Source organism: Eublepharis macularius, chromosome 1, assembly GCF_028583425.1.
Source record: "Eublepharis macularius isolate TG4126 chromosome 1, MPM_Emac_v1.0, whole genome shotgun sequence".
In the NCBI taxonomy this organism is placed as follows: Eukaryota; Metazoa; Chordata; class Lepidosauria; order Squamata; family Eublepharidae; genus Eublepharis; species Eublepharis macularius.
The window spans coordinates 45,325,843-45,342,927 of NC_072790.1; the positions used below are offsets into that span (position 1 = coordinate 45,325,843).

At 50.1% G+C, this 17,085-nt stretch overlaps 1 protein-coding gene across 2 annotated transcripts in view; it reads left to right on the plus strand.

Moving 5' to 3' along the window:
• Window positions 1–217: 217 nt before the first annotated feature.
• CYRIA (CYFIP related Rac1 interactor A) overlaps window positions 218–17,085 on the plus strand; it is a 104,049-nt gene continuing 87,181 nt past the window's right edge. For both annotated transcript variants that reach the window (XM_054979628.1, XM_054979636.1), the window contains exon 1: window positions 218–339. The gene's annotated coding sequence lies outside the window, so the exon portion shown is untranslated. The remainder of the gene's footprint in view (window positions 340–17,085) is intronic.

Consider the following 17,085-nt stretch of genomic DNA (forward strand, 5'->3'; position numbering starts at 1 on the left):
AGCCAGATTCCGGGCTAAAACCCTCGTTGTTCGGGGGAGCGCGGGAACGACCCCTCGCTGAGGCAGAGCGTGGCGCGCCCGCTCGGCAAGGCGGTGTCTGCGGCAGGGAGGAGGCAGGGCCGAGCGCGCCCTGACTGACAGCCAGCGCCTCCCCCAGACAACAAACACCGAGAGAAGGGAAAGAAGAAGCAGAAGCGCCTTCCCAGGGAGTGTCCCGCCCGCCCGCCCGGCTGCCTTCTCCCCTCCCCTCCTCCCGAGCAGGGTCGGGTCATCCTAGCGAGCGCCGCCCGGGCATGGCTGAGCGAGCCGTTGTCTGCAGCGCGGAGGCGAAGGGAGCAGGTGAGGGCGCAGGGAGGCGAGGCGAGGCGGGGGGACGGAGCGCGGACCGCGACTCGCTGCCTGGGAGCGGGCACGGGCGGGGGAAGGACGGACGGGGCCCGGCCTGCGGCGCGGCTTTGGGTTGGGGCTGCCTGGAGAGGGCGGGTTGAGGGCGCGCTGGAGCCGCGGGAGGTGGACCCTGCCCTGCCTTCCCTGTGCCGCAGGTTCTCGCCCCCCCCCCCCCCCGCCGCATTCATCACCACCCTCAGCATTTCGGTTTTGAGGCTTACACCCAAGGAAATGCGCAAAGGAGACGCTGCTAGGTTTGGCGCCCTGGGCTTGGGGGGTGGGGAGGGAAAGACACCTGTTGCTGCCCCCGCCTCCCTCCCTCCCTCCCAATGATGACCTCGACTTCAACTGCGATTTGGAGGAAGACTTGCTAAAAGGATTAAAGAGGTTGCTGTTCTTTTTCCCCCAGTTGGAAGAAAAGTTGAATGACAGTGGGGGGGGGCATGAAAAGGGGGGGTGTCTTCTTGCATTTTCTGGCCAGTTCTAGATCTCGGTGTCCCCACCCCTCCTCTGGGCTTCCCCTACCCCTCTCTGTTCCTCTTCCTCCACTGAGTATGGATTGTGTTGAAAATCTGGTTTTGTTTTTTGTCTTGCTTCCTCCTGTCATACTTGGGGCCCATCCTGTGATTCTCATATTGCCCTGCTTTTCCTTGAGAGAGGGGGTAAAACTGAATCGTCTTGTGCCTCATGTTCACTGTATGGATTTAACAAAACAGCCTAGTTGCTGTATGGCTTGTGGGGGATACTGAATGGAGATAATTAAGGCCTGGCGACAAGAAAAATAAAAGATACAAGTATGGGCATCACTGTAAAGGAGTGTCACACACACACCCACACACTAACCTGTTTGCAGAAAAAATTCTGCATTGCAGCTGTAACATTTGTAAATGTGAAATCAAAAAGAGTCCAGTAGCACCTTTAAGACTAACCAATTTTATTGTAGCATAAGCTTTCGAGAATCAAGTTCTCTTCATCAGATGCATGGTACAGAAACTGGTCAAATATAGAAGAGGAGGGGGGAGGAGGGGAGGAGAGAGAAGATGCAATTAGGGGGGGACATGGAGGATGCAACCAAAACATTCCTTTGCTAGTAAATGTAAACATCTCCTTTTGGTGTGGGGGTCAGTTGGCTTGGGTGAGGCTTCAAAGGAGTTTGCCATGTTAGTTTGCAGCAGTAAAACAGCTAGACCATCCAATTCCTATGTAGTATAAGCCTTCGATAACCACAGCTCTCCCCGTCAGATGCATCTGACAAAGAGAACTGTGGTCCCCGAAAGCCCACGCCAGGCGCCACTGGGCTCCCCCAGACCCCGCCTCTGTAAAGGAAATCTGTTACCTGTGATAATGTGATAACCATTCATAGTCCCTATTCAGTCCCTGCTTGACAGAGTCAAATTTGCATATGAATTCCAATTCAGCAGCCTCCCCTTGGATTTTGTTTTTGAAAGGTTTCTGTTGAACTACAGCGACCTTTAAGTCTTTGATGGAATGTCCTGGTAGATTGGAGTGTTCTCCCACTGGTTTTGAACGTTTCCATTTGTAAATGTGGATTTTGTGGTGAGTTCCCACAATCCTGCCACTGAACCCCAGGGAGCCCCCCTCACACAGAGTATTGTTTGTCCCCTAACAGCAGCCACAGGCTGCTCGTGGATGTTGAAAGCTAGCCTAAGAATCATTTCCAAAAGGATACTCTGGACCTTCTCAAAATAGTTTCTCACATCTCTTCTAATTTGGTACAGGTAAAAGGGCTATGCCACTCCAAAAGGGTAATGTTTGAACCAGCCCTTGGGAGGAATTCATTAAGAATTAAACTGTAACATCATTAAAAACTTGCTGAATTGATGGGAGGAAAAAAATAGGTTAATATTATGTAGTTTTCGTCTGTAATTTCATGTAACGTGGGATGTCTGTGATTGGATTTCCCATTTTTTGTTTTAAGCATCCACAGGGTGGCTCTGAATTTGATTGGAACAACGGTGCTTGAAGAAAGGGAGTTTCCTTTCCTGTATAGTTTTCCTGATCTGACCCCCCCCCCTTGCTATTAGCCCCATAAAGGGAACAGGTCACAGGAAAACAATATGGGAAAAGAGCTAAAACCCATCTTCCACCATCAACTATCACATTTGGACACCACTGCTTTAAAGTTAAAAAAAGGGGGGGGAGGGGAAGAATCCAGTCACAGATCTCTTGCTTAGTGACTTACCTTACATGTTGTGTGATCCTAAGTACATATATTCAGAAAAAAACACTCCTAAGTGGGTTGCAGCTGTAGTCTAGTAATGACATTTTTTTTACAATGTTTGTCTACACTAATGGTAAGATGGGTAAAATACACTGAAAGGAAAACTATTTTTTCCCCCATTGTTCTGTTACCACAGTATTGGGATTTGGAAAGTTTATACATGAAATTAAACTGCATATGGTTTCTTGTATTTGCAACTTTAATTTGTGGAAGGCATGTTTGTGTGGCTAACGGCATTTATAAAACCAGATTAAAACCACTAGAAACCAGGTGGAGTTAGTGGATGGTTTATGTTGTGGCAGTGTTGCAGGAGAACTTCAGAAGCATCTCAAAATAATAAATTGGTGGCTGGCAGCTTTTCCTTTTCCAATTGATATTGAATAAACTGTCACTGATTACAGCTTTGTCTGAAATCATTATTATATTATCTTTGAAGCTAGTAAAGCTTTTAAAAACATTCTACTGTTACTTGGCTTTTTATTTTATTTTAAAACATTTATGAACCTACTCTTATCCCAAGGCGGGTACACATCAATAAAGATTATATGAAATGTAATACTTAAAAACAGATTAAAATTAGATTATAACAGCCATCAGAAGAAGCCCAAGGCCCACAAAGTTATTGTTAAGAATACCTGAAGGCTCTTCTAAAGACTTCCATCTTACAGGCCCCTCCGAAATTCCAAGATAGACGTAGATCGTCTCATTCCCTCAGGAAAGTTGTTCCGCAACAGCAGAGCTGTCACCTTTTTAAAAGTATGATGATTCTGCTTCTTTACAAATTAACACTCTCTCCTTGATCACAAAAGCTAAACATCCCTTTAATTTTCAACAGAAGGTTTGGATACAGGAATTGAGCTTTTAAGAAATTCTAAACACAGTAAGTTTGGGGTTGGGGAAAAGGATCATGAGTTGATAAAATGGTTGTGATCCTTTCTAATGATTCCTTATTTGGGTCACGATAATGCCTTGTGGTGCCAACAAAGGTTCCTGTGTTTCCCAGACCTTCATTAAAACATAAGCAAAGAGCTGGAAAAATCTGTTTTCCGGACAGCTTTCTGTCTTGTACCGGGCCACAGGCAGATCCTGAGAGGAAGGGCAAGAAGGGAGGAGCTGGTGCTCAGCTCTCTTGGCCCTTTCCTGTATGCCCAGGGCAATTTCCTCCAGGCCAGATTGGCCCAGGGATCCTGGTGCCCCCCCCCCCTTTTCTGGGCATAGATCATTAGATGAGTGAGGGAAAGTAGCTGTGAATGTCTTGCATTGTGCGGGGGGTTGGACTCAGTGACCACTGGGGTGCCTTCCTGCTCTATGTTTCTATAGTAGAGACACAAGGGAAGCAGAAAATGGCAAGGGTGAGGCCTGTTGATGAGGAGAAACAAGCAAATACTACACTGTTACTAGCCACTGTCTGCTGTGGGTTTGGGGTTTTCTGTTTCCTCATATCCATAGAGGAAAGAGAGACCATCATTCTCTTTGGGTATACACATTTAAGGAGACAGTAAGATTTGAGTCCAGAGGCAGCTTAGAGACCATTACAGTCTTAGAGCCAAGCTACAAGAGATGAATTACACGAGGAGGAGCATGTGAAGGGAGTCACAATGTTAGCCAGGAAGTTGAGCTTTAAAAGAAATTGGAAGGCTTTGTCAATTCCCCCTCTCTACAGAGCCAGGGAGATCTCTGCTCAGAGGGTTTGTTAATTTCCTCTTTGCCTCTGAAGTCTCTGTCAGTTTCACCTCCCCTTCTGAGAGAGGAAGAGGAAATAAACCACCTGAGATTGCCCTGGCTCTGTCCAGAGGGGAAATTGATAAAGCCTTCTGATTTCTTTTAAAACTCAGCTTCCTGGCTAACATTGCAACTCCCTTCATGTGCTCCTTCGCGTGTAATTCGTCTCTTGTAGTTTAGCTCTTAGAGATTTTCAGGGTATAAGCTTTCAAGAGTTAAAGCTCCCTTCTTCATTTACAAGGAGGAGTGGAGGTGTCTGAGCCTTTATATCCTAGTCAGGAGGTAGATGGGGTGCAGCAAAGAATGTGAATGTACAAAGCCACTTGAGTAGACCAAAAATTAGCATCTGTAGTGAGATAAGAATCCCAAATCTGTATTCAGCCCTGGAGCTTCCATTGTTCTGAACTTGTAAACAAACTCAAGATCAGCAATCTCACCTTGTAGTCTGTACTTGAAGGTTCTTTGAAGACAGCCACTTTTAAGTCAGCAGTGGAATGTCCTGGAAGACTGAAATGTTCTCCCACTGGTTTTTGAGTCTTGTGACTTTGAATGCCAGTTTTATGTCAATTTATTCTTTTGCGTAAGGACTGACCTGTTTGTCCAATGTAATAATAACAATAACATTTGATTTATATACCGCCCTTCAGGACAACTTAATGCCACACTCAGAGCAGTTTACAATGTGTGTTACCCCCTTCCTTGCCACTTCCCTAATTTATCAAGGAAAGGGGGGGAGTGGAAGGGCATCGCTGTCTCTTGATAGCATATATGACAGTGGAAGATGAACAAGCGAATAAACCTGAGTTGGTATAACTGGTGCTGTTAGATCAAGAGATTATGTTGTCAGAGTGAATATGAGGACAGAATACATCTTGGCTTGTTGCAGGCCCTGGTCCCAGAATCTGTGTCCATGTGAAGAGGTACATTATTGTGAGTAAGAAATTATTTAAGTTTAGGGGGCTGTCTGTGAGCAAGCAAGAGTTTGCCTTCCAAGTGACTGATAATGCGTTGAACTGATTTGAGCTTAGAACTGTATGTGACCACCAGTGGCATTCTGTTGTTGTTTTGTTTGGGCCTATTGTGAAGTAGGCTGTTCCAATCCTGGGTATCATTCCGGCTTTGTCGATCAGTTTTCTTACTACATCAGGTGAGTATTGCAATTCCAAAAATGCCTGTTGTAGATCCTGCAGGTGAGAATCTCTGGCTGTTTCCACACTACTCACCTTCAATTGGAATGCCGCGGAACGTTGCAAACAAAACCCGGAAGACAGCGTTTTCTCGTGCGAGTTTTGCACGACGTCGTGCAAAGCTCGCGCAAGAAAATGCTATCTTCTGGGTTTTGTTCGCAACGTTCTGCGGTGTTCCGATTGAAGGTGAGTAGTGTGGAAACGGCCTCTGTCAGAGGGATTGGAATAAGTGTGGCTGTAACACAGAGCTTGGCTGTAGACGATGGATTGTTTGGTGTGTTTATGATGGTGACTGAAGGCATGTAGATCGGCAGGTTTCCTGTATAAGGTGGTTCTTAAGCATCCATCATTTATGTGTACAGTGGTGTCTAGCAAATGGATTTCCTATCTGGATTGATTCATGGTCAGGTTGATGGTAGGGTGAAGGTTGCTGAAGGCCCGGTGAAATTCCTGCAGTGCTTCTTTCTCATGTGTCCAAATGATACGTCTTCAATAAATCTCAAATACAAGGAGGGGGATTAGTGGGTGGGAGCTGAGATAGCACTGCTCCAAGTCAGCCATGAAAATGTTGGCATATTGTAGAGACATGTGAGTGCCCATAGCTGTAATGTTGATCTGAAGAATAAATCTTTATCAAAGATTAAGATCTTGGGTGGTGGTGGGGAGAACACATAATTACTGATATATGGATCTAAAAAGCTTGGAGGAAAGAGTCAGAGTGCAGCTGTGGTTCTTAAAAGACATAGGTGTGTTTTAATCTCTCTCTCCTGTGGCCTGTTTATTGTTTTGATTGCTGTTAATATCTAGCTGTGGCATGACTAGGCTTTTTCCTAGTCTGAAGGATCACAGTTCAGATTGTGTAAATTGAAGGCAAAGACGTCTCATAAAAGGCCCTTTGTAACAACCCAATCTGTGTGCTAATATATTTCATCCGAATTGGCATTGAGACTCAATTTAGGATTTCTGATTGCCCAGTTTAACTTTACTGAAATGTTTGGTTCAGATCTTATTGTGATAGTGCACAGAACACTCCCGCCACCGCTTCTTTGACCTTGTGGGAAGAACCATTTGTATAAACACACTTCTGCAAGGAGCACCCTTGTGAGAAGCACTTTCTGTTTTCATGTTGACTCATTTCTTTCACTCTGTCCCTTTCTTTGCCCCCTCCCCTTATCCTAGGACTTTCCCATCCACTTAGAGGCAAGTTTTGGTGGCCAACTCCTCCCTCCTGCTGGAGAAAGAAGGCCTTTCACATTAGCTTGTCTCTCAAAGCAAGCAACGCTCAACACACCCAGTGTTAGATAAAAATAGTAGCAAAACCTCATGATGGGGTTAACCTCAAGCTATGTTCCCCACCCCTGAGTTTCTGCATGCTGCTGTTTAGTATTTTTCTTCTTCTTCTTGGGATGAGCTGTATCAGTATTTAAAAATAAATTAAATTGAAATGAAATTTCTACTACCTGTCATGCTTTTATCTGGGGACGGGGGGGGGGACTCCATGGGGATGGAGGCAGAGAAGAGAAGGAAAAGCTTCTGTCCAGATGGAAGTCCTGTTGCTGCTGTTCTGCTCTGGTGCCTGCGGTGACTATGGCGGGGAATTGCTGTGTGCAAAAGCACTAATTATTAAGATATTTTTTTTTTCAAAATTGTGCCTTGTGTTTGAACGTACCCTTTTTATATACCCTTTCTCTCTGCCATGCACACATCTAGTTGCCTCAGACCCAACATTGCCTCGGACCCAACAGTTCTAGGATTACTGAGTTTTTTGCTCATTTGTCAATTCGATTAGGAAGGCAGCAGATACAGCTGGATTTATTGTTGGCCTTGAGAAGGCAAAGGGGCTGTGAACACAGACTGCTCCATGAGCCGTAGCAAGAGGGCCCCAACAGTTCTGATAATACTCGCAAGTTCAGCTTGACCATTTTATTATGAAACTAGGGTTGCCACCTCCAAGTTGGGAAATGCCTGGAGATCTGGGGGATGAAACCTGGAGAAGGTGGGGTTTGGGGAGGGAAAGGACCTTGGCATGGCATAATTCCATAGACTCCACCACCCAATGTAGCCATTTTCTCCAGGTGAACTGATCTCTGTGGCCTGGAGACCAGTTGTAATTCTAGGAGATTTCCAGCCACTACCTGGAGGCTAAGCAAGGTGAAAGCACACTAGTAGGAAAAATCAATCATAGAATGTATCAAAAATAATATAATGGAGTATCGACTCTCAAGGAACAGTCAAACCATCAATAACAAGAATCAAGTATAAATACAAAGACAGGTGCATACAAATCATTTGTGCATAGAGGTGCATACAAATCATGTGTACCCATATATTGTACACGTAATGCAAGAAATTCAACAGGAAGACATCCAAAAGGTAAGTCCAGAAAGTCCATGTAATTGGGAAAAATCCGTCAAATCCAATGATGTAGTATTTTTCTTCTTCCAGGTGGAAATTACATATTCAAAGCAGGTCTGGAGAATGACTTGGCTGCTGTAAGGACGCCGAGCAAGACTCACTGTGTCTGTTTGGAAATTGACTGCTTTGAATATGTAATTTGAGAGTTTGAATTAATTTCCGTTTAAGGTGGTTATATGTCGCCCCTGATGACGTGGTAAATACGAAACAGCGGAATTCAGCTGGCACTGTCTGTGGGCGCCTTGGGCTTCCTCGCGGCAGCCTTTGATTACAGCTCCACCTGGAAGAAGAAAAATACTACATCATTGGATTTGGCTGATTTTTCCCAGTTATATGGACTTTCTGGACTTCCCTTTTGGATTTCTTCTTGTTGAATTTCTTGCATTACGTGTACAATATACGGGTGCACGTGATTTGTATGCACCTGTCTTTGTATTTATACTTGATTCTTGTTATTGATGGTTTGACTGTTCCTTGAGAGTCGATACTCCATTATATTATTTTTGATACATTCTATAATTGATTTTTCCTACTGGTGTGCTTTCACCTCGCTTTGTTACTTTTGCTGGTAGGTTCCTCCTTGAATTTACTACCTGGAGGCTGACATGTTGCCAAGTAGGCCCCCTCCCCTGCTTTGAAGCCTGCCATGAACTGTGCTAAAGTTTCCTGCGTTGCTGTTTCACTGCTACACCAAAGATTGCCTTGCACGTGTGTGCTCTGATACACGTGTCAGTTTCCTGCCTGCGTGTCAATTACCTTGCTTCTGCTATAGACTGTGTAGTTTACTGACTCCATGTTTGGGTAACTGCACAAAGGACTCTTTTTCTGGGCAGCCCTGCCCTGACCTGTATCTGGACTTCCCAGTGTGTGTTTGGACTGTGTTCCCCGTGCCTGCATTGCAATCTGCCACGGACCGTGCCTGTTCCCTGTTCTGGACTGTGTTTTAAAGTGTTGTTCCCGCTGCCTCCATGGAAGCCTGCCTCATATGGGCCCAAGCCGCTGCTAGCAGCCGGGCGCCTGCCGGGGAAACCTCCAGCGAGCCTGGCTAGGCGCTCCCTGGTCAGTTCCCGCCTGGAGCCTCCCGCGGGCCGGTCCCCGAGCTTGCCCTCGCTACCGGGCAGCCTGCTATCCAGCCCCAGCTATGCCCAGCCGGCATCCATGTTCTCAGGCAGACAGAAGACCCTGGGAAGAAGACTGCTTTGAGAAGCCATTTCGGTGAAGCAGGCACACCACGTCCGCAGCGAGAGCCCCTCGCCCTGCTCTGCATATCTTAGGAGCCTCCCCGGAGAAGAGCTAAGTGCTGACCATCCCAAGCACTTAGAGAATGCATCTCAAAGGAACCTCCGCATTCCAGAAGCTGATGACATCAGGACAAGCCCTGTCCGCTGGAACATCCTTTCAGCCCACTTGGATTTCCCCCTCCCTCTTTTGTCCCCTCTTCCTGAGGTGTCACTTATCACAATCTGATTACCAAAGTGGCCCATCCAAGCCATTCAGTAGCCCATTAGACCCTTTGTTTTAATCTGTGAGAACCACCAAGTACAGCACCAGCCCCAGGGTACGTTTTGGGGTATTTAAGCTGGTCTCTCAGACCACTCGGTGCTTAGGCCATTCCTATCCAGACTTCCTTGCTGTCCGTCTGTGGTCCCAGTGCTGGCATTGGGCCACCTCGCTGTTGTGTCTCTGCTTCGCTTCAGGATAAGTGAGTATTCCCCCTATCATCGTTGGGAACCAGCTAATGCGAACGTCTCTGTATTTCATACTCTATGTTTCTTAGACCTTGTATGTTCTTTGTATGATTGTGCAAGCTAGGCTTACGCTACACTCAATACACGTGTTTGGACCTTACTCCTTGTCTGCCTCTTTTTCACTAGAGTGTCTGGGATCGGGACCTCCGTAAACATAGGTTATGATCCTCGCTTAATATTAATAGTTACAGACTGCTACAGCTAATTCCCCATTATAATAAAGAGCAGTTCTGGTAACAGTTTACTGGTGGAGAATGCGGGCATAACCCAGTTCGTGTGAATCCACGTGAGTCGACACGCGTGTTTTCAGCGAACTGACTTAGAGGAAAATTTTCCAGACCTCAGTGTAAAGAGCGCAATTTAGCTCAGGGAATTAAAAGTGTGAGTGTGTGTGGCTCTAGCGAGCATTTCTATCTTGTGGGTTGGCTTTTTCCCCATTTCCTCCTTCAGCCAGCTTTGGACTACTTGCCTTTTGTGGTGCACCGCGAGGCCCTCCAGCCGTTATAACCGGTGTACTGTGGGTGAGGACCTCTGAACTGGTGAAGTTCCTGGCCACCTTCCGGGCCGCCTAAACGCGTCTATGTGGGTGGGATCCCAGAAGTAGGCTCTAGATATATACGCATATATACTTCCTGAAGCAGCACATATAAAATTCTTTTCCGCCCTCCCCCGTCTCCCCTAAGTCCGTCCAAACCCCCGTTCCTGCCAGCACTTAGGCTTCAATCCCCGCTCCGGAGGAAACGTGAAGGGATCGATAGTCCGTTTGGTCAGTTCAGCTTTGGGAATCTGAAGCCAGGTTCCTGAAGCCCCGCGGCAGCCGGCCGCACCGTGCTTAAGAGTTTTAAGTTAGACTCTTGGGCGCCTTTCCGCTTGCGAGTTTTAAGTCAGACTCGTGGGCGCACCCTGCTTGGGAGTTGTTTGAACTCTTGAGCGCTTTTTCCGCTTGGGAGTATTGTAGCTTTACTCCTGGGCACTTTTGCTTGGGGACTTGCAGAGGCAGTCCTTGAGCACATTTAGTCTTTTGGTCGAGGCTTGGAGACAGTTTAACCGTTTGTCTCTGAGCACGAGGCCTGGGGACACTTTGAGTTTAGTTCTTGGGCTTAGAGAGCTTGAGAGCATTGTAGCTTCCGAGCAGAGGCTTGGAAGCATTTCAGTTCCTGAGCAGAGGCTTGGGAGCATTTCTGGTTGCCTGAGCATAGGCTTAGGAGACCCCTTAGTTGCAGTTTCCGAGCAGAGGCTTGGGAACACTTTTTGGTTTTCTGAGCGCATAGGCTTGGGAGACCCCTGAGCTTTGGTTTTCCGAGCAGAGGCTTGGGAGACCCCTGAGCTTTGGCTTCTGAGCAGAGGCTTGGAAGCACTGAGCGGTTTTTTCTCTTGGGCTTAGAGAGCTTGAGAGCACCTTCTGAGCCAGTAAACGTTTCCTGGTCCCGTGGCTTGTAGGCAAGCTTGAAACGGGAATAGGAATTTTCCCTTCTCCCCCGGTGGAGAAGAACCGAGGGTAGGACCCTTAAAATACCCTGTAAACCCTAAAAGTAGAACCTTAAAACCCCCTGGTAAAAACCCTTGAGGACCTGAGGGAAGGATAAACCTCCCAAAAGGAACATAGAGAGGAAGAAGTTGTTAAAACCCTTGAGCAGCTTTAATCGCCCCACCCCTGGTGTCGCTGATCTACTCTTTAACCTCCCCCGAGGTCAGCCTTAAACGAAAAGTAAAAATGTACCGGGCAAACCCCACCGTGCCCCGCCTGGAGAAGTGGCTAGTTAAGAAGGGAGATTGCCCTTGGGAAGCCGGTTCCTTTAAGGGACCCGACCCGCTCCAGATAGTCAGAAGTGCCTTCCAAGATTTTTGTGAGAAAGAGAAGCCCAAGTCGAGCAAGAAGGACAGATACGGAGCTTGGGCACTTTTTACTGCCTTACAGGACAGCGTGTCCCTGATAAATAAATTACATATTGCGCAGGAAGATAGTGAGCAGGAAATAGAGAGGCTCAGACTGGCCCAAGACAAAGAAAGGAAGGAGCTAGAGGAAAAAGCAAAGCGAGAACAGGACGCCCTGCACCTAGAAATCCAGAGTCTCAGGGCCAAACTAACCGAACAGGAGAGAGACCATGAGGAAAAGGCAGTTGAGTGGCGCGCTGAACGCGTCAATTTCATATTAGAAAAGCAAGGATTAACTACCGCCCTCCAGGACGCCCAGCACAAGGCTGAAGCGGCCACCGCTCGTGCCGACATGGCTGAGCACGCAGTAATCGAGGGACAGGAAAGAATCGCTAAGCTAACCCATGCCGCCCAGTTCATGGCAGAGCAGAAAGGTGCAAAGATAGCCGCAGCAGACCACTCCGCCTGTAAGAGGGAGCTAGAGGCCCTAAAGCAGCACCTGGGGATGCAGCAGGCCGTAATCTCAGCCGTGCATCCCGCAGCCCTCTTGGCCCTCCCCGAAGGTAGTACCGATAGCTGGTCACCCCCTTCGCCCCAGCCCGAGGAAGCTCCACAGCCCCTCCATCCGATAGCTACCAAAGAAATTATCTCCACAGACGAGGATGGCAGGAAGACAGACCGAATAGTTAAGGAGACCCGCAATTGGAGGCCCGATGAGCTCCAAGCCATAGCGGACCGCATGGGACCCCTGAACCGAGACTCAGCTATACAATGGTTTGCACACGTGACCATGTCCCAGCCCTCCGCCAGTGGCTCCGATGTAGCTCAGCTGGCTCGCCATTGTGCCAGCCCCGAAATAGTCACCTCTCTTAATGCATACATTTCTAACAGGAGACTAGCCACTCGCAGTCAGTATGGTGCCATGAAAGAGTTGTGTGCCTTCCTGTGGCCCACCAAGAGTTTAAAGGCCCTGTATATTGCAGAGTCTCAAAAACCCGGAGAGGATCCAGAGGCATATTTAGCCAGGAAACAGCTCCTAGCCGAACTAGCAGACGAGGTAGATTTAGATTTGAGCGACATGCCGGACTTCGACGACTTAGAATTCAGGAGGGCAGTCATAGATGGACTCAACAGCACCACTCGCCTAGCCCTAGCAGGAGTCGAGCCCGGGAGCATTACATGGGGAGAGCTGGAATCCCGCATCAGGAGCATTGCTGGCCTGTTGCGAGAGACCGGCGCCATCCGCCATGTGAAGTCCCCGGCCTCTCGTAGGAAGGAAAGCGAGCCGATTAGCGCAGTTACCTACGCCAATCATGGCCCCCACTCTCAGTACCGACCACAGGGACGCAGCCCGTATCCGGAGGCAAGGGGAGGAATCCTGAGGGGAAGGAGCAGTAGCTTTAACCGGGGAAGAGGACCGAGGGACTACCGTCCGGGAGTTTCCTTTGCGCCTACCCCGAGTTACAGTTCCTCCTCCCAACAAGGACCCCACGAGCCCCGACTACAGGATGCACCCATAGCCCCTTCTCACTCGCGAGCATCGCACCCGTACCACCATCAGGTCTACCCGCCTCCAGATCAGTCTAATGCTTGGGGAGCATCGCAGGGCGACCACGAGGGCTACCGGGACCGCGGCAGCACGCCCCAGTCCAGGGACTCCCTCCGTTGGGAACTATGGATGCGCCTCAAAAACATTGGAGCGAACATGGAGCTCTTCGACGGAAAGCCCACGTCCGTTCTAATGAAGGCGATCATGGAGTGGGAAGACCAGCAGCAGCCCCCAGTACCTCCGTCGGCGCCCCCTTTGCCGCCAGACCCTCCCTTCTCGAGTCCCCCGATAGCTGCGGTTCGGGAACGCCCGAGCCCCAACAACCCCTTTAGAGGAAGCGCCGCTTCCACCGATCAGGGTGCAGGATCAGAATAGGGTTGCCCCGAGTCCCAGTCTCCCTCCGTGGGCATAGTTGCCAAACTAAAGCCGGACACATGGGGGAGACCGACAGTGAAGGCAGGGATCGGGACTCCCGGGGAAAAGAAGAAGCCTGCCACTCTCCTCATAGATACCGGAGCTTCACTTAACATACTCCGGCCCACCTTAGTCACGAAGGGCACCCAGACCCCCACAACCATGCAACTCGCCGGTTTTGGAGGCGGCACGCAGGAATCCCCGGTCTGGCAGGATATCCCCCTCTCCGTTGGGAACCTGACCACCCGGATTTCGGCATGCGCAAACCGGGGAGAAGACGATGGACTTTTGGGCATGCCATTTTTCCGTGCCGAGGGACTGACCATTGACTTAGCGAACGGGCTCCTGTGGCGCATCCCGGGAGGCCCAGACTTTGTTAATGCAGTCCATCGATGCGCAGCCCTCAAGGCCCCCCTTCCTCTCGCCCCCATCACAGGAGACCCCTGGGTTCAGGACTTTCCCGAAGTGTGGGTGACAGACAAGGCCGAGTGTGGGATAGTGAAGGGCGCCTGCGTCCTGATTGAAGGAAAGGACCCCCCTCCCCAACGACAGTACAAGTACCCAGCAGAAGCTGAGGCAGGGATAGCCAAGACTATAGAAGGACTCCTTGAGTGGGACGTCATACTCCCGATGCAGTCCATCTGCAACGCCCCATTGTGGCCAGTTCTGAAAGCAGATGGAGTGACCTGGAGAATGACGGTCGACTTCCGTGCCCTGAATGCCACCACCCCTCCAGTTGCCCCGGTTGTGGCCAAGTATAATGAGATCCTAACGGCCATTGCCGCTGGGTCCCGGTTCTACTCGGTCATAGACCTGGCCAATGCTTTCCACTCCATCCGGTTGCATGAGTCTTGCTGGTACAAGTTCGCGTTCACTTTCCGCGGCCAGCAATACGCATTCAAGCGGACACCCCAGGGATTCCACTCCAGCCCCAGTATTTGTCATGCCCATGTAGTCCAGATGTGGGAACGCCTCCAACCCTCCTCGAGGCCCCATGTACTGAGCTACGTGGATGACATTTTGGTCCACGCCCCCACGGAAGAATTAGCCCGCCAAATCACCAGGGAAGTCCTGGAACTCCTCCGCGAGACTGGGTTCAAGGCAAGCAGGGAAAAGGCCCAATTGGTTCAGACCAGCGTCAAGTACCTGGGTCTGACCCTGGGACCCGAGGGTCGCACCCCGGACGCCCAGCGAATGGAGGTCATTTCCAAGCTGCCTGCACCCACCGATGTCCCCTCCCTCAGAGCCCTTCTAGGAACTTTTAACTTTTCCCGAGACTTCATCGAGTCCTTTGCAGACAAAGCTCGCCCCCTTTATGCTCTCCTCAAGAAGAACACTCCCTGGGAGTGGGGACCGGAGCAACAGACAGCCTTAGCCGAGCTAAAGCGCAGTCTGGCCGCAGCCCCGGCCCTAGCCCATCCAGATGTCACCCAGCCATTCTTTATTCAGTTAGCAGTATCAGACAAGAGCATAGGAGCCACGCTCACCCAGCAGCAAGCGGGAACCGCTAGAGTAGTAGCCTATGCCTCTCGCAACCTAACCGCAGTAGAGACCAAGTTCAGCCCATGCGAAAAGACTTGCCTTGCTCTAGTTTGGAGTCTGACCCATTGGGAATTTATCATAGGAGGTTCACGTACAATAGTTCAAACCACTCACACGCCTCTCAAATATATCCTGTCGGGAAAAATACAAGACGGACAAGTTTCAAACGCCCGCATAGCGCAGTGGACCCTGGCCCTAGTCAACCGCGGAGTGGAATTTAAAAAGGAGACCACCGAGCCTCCAGCCCCCTATGGCCTATTGGTAACCGGGACCGAGCACGAGTGCCCCCTGGACCCGCCACCGCAGGTTGCCTGGCCAGTCACTTGGGGAGTCCCGCTAGAGGAAGCCCGACAGAACGGCTTCACATGCTGGTTCTGTGACGGCTCCTCCTTTCACGTTGGAGGCTCCCCTCGGACAGGCTACGGCGCCGTGCGAGTGAGCGACGCCCATACCCTCAAAGGTCCAGCCCGTCCCCATTCCAGCCAAGCGGCTGAGGTGCAAGCGCTTCTGGCGGTGCTTGAGTTTGAGCCCCCAGAAAGCCCACTTGCCATTTATACAGACTCGGATTGGACGGCCAAAGCCGCCACGGTCTGGCTCCCGGTGTGGCAAAATCAGGGGTGGAGGGCCAGCGATGGGAAACCCGTAGCCCACCTACAGCTATGGCAGCAAGTAGCAGCACTCCTCCAGTCTCGCTCAGGCCCAACGCAGGTGACCCATGTCAAGGGACACCAGAAGACGAACTCAGAGACCGCTTATTGGAATGACCAGGCAGACCTTGCAGCCAAGGCAGCCGCCACTGAAAGTGCTCCCCCACTGGAACCAGCTACCGACTGCCCCTTACACCCTGTCACCACTCGAGCACAAGCCCGCAGCCAGGCTCAGGGCACTACGGGAACACTAGACCTAGCGCAACTACAGCTATCTGACCCAGAAATAACTGACCTCCTAACCGCAGGGAGAGATCAGACAGGAAGACTCATGATCAGAGAAGAGGAAGGCATAGTTTGGGCAGTAGATGCAGCCGGCGAACGCCATTGGGTAGTACCATTGGAAGTTAGGGCTGACTTAATTCAGTTTGTCCACGAGCAGGGACACCGAGGCAAGGATCTGACTCTGGAAAGGGTAAAAGAGGTTGGTTGGTGGCCTGGCATGCGCACCGAAGTAGCGCAATGGGTAGACAACTGTCTGTCCTGCGCTATGGTTAATGCAGACCCCACCGGACCTAGAGCTCCCCTCCAGCATCAGAGAATTGATGGACCCTGGGCTCGCATACAGATTGACTTTATCGGCCCCCTTCCCCCCACTGCTCGCGGCAATCGCTACTGCCTCACTGTCATAGACCCCTTTAGCAAATGGGTCGAAGCGTTTCCGTGCAAGCGCAACAATGCAGCCACCACAGCCAAACTACTGTTCAACAATGTCTTTTCAAGATGGGGCATTGTGCGAGTCATGGACTCCGATTTAGGCTCACACTTTATCGGAGAAGTTACACAGGAGCTTTGTAAAGCACTAGGCATCCAGCAACGGTTCCACATAGCCGGCCACCCTCAAGCGTCGGGCGCCATAGAAAGAACCAACCGGACCCTCAAGGAGGCTCTCCGCAAGATGGTTCGCTCCTCCGGGAGAGACTGGGATGAAAAACTCCCCATAATCCTAATGGCCATTAGAGGCACTACCGCAGTTCACGGGCTCACACCCCATATGGTAATGACAGGGCGAAGAATGCAACTCCCGGAAGCCTTCTGGCTAGATACGCAGCTCCCTTCCGACATGCAGCCTGTAGTGATTAATGATGCTTGGGTCCAGGACCTGCTCTCAACCATACACGCCGTCCACATGCAAGTGGCCCAGAAGTTGGGCACAGCTCAGAAGGATATGGACCGCAAATTGGGATGGGTCAGGAACCCCAGGCAGTGGGAAGAAGGACAGCTCGTTCTGTACAGGAAGTTTTCGCAAAAGGCGCACTCACTAGCAGCCAAGTGGCAAGGCCCAGTCCCTATCACA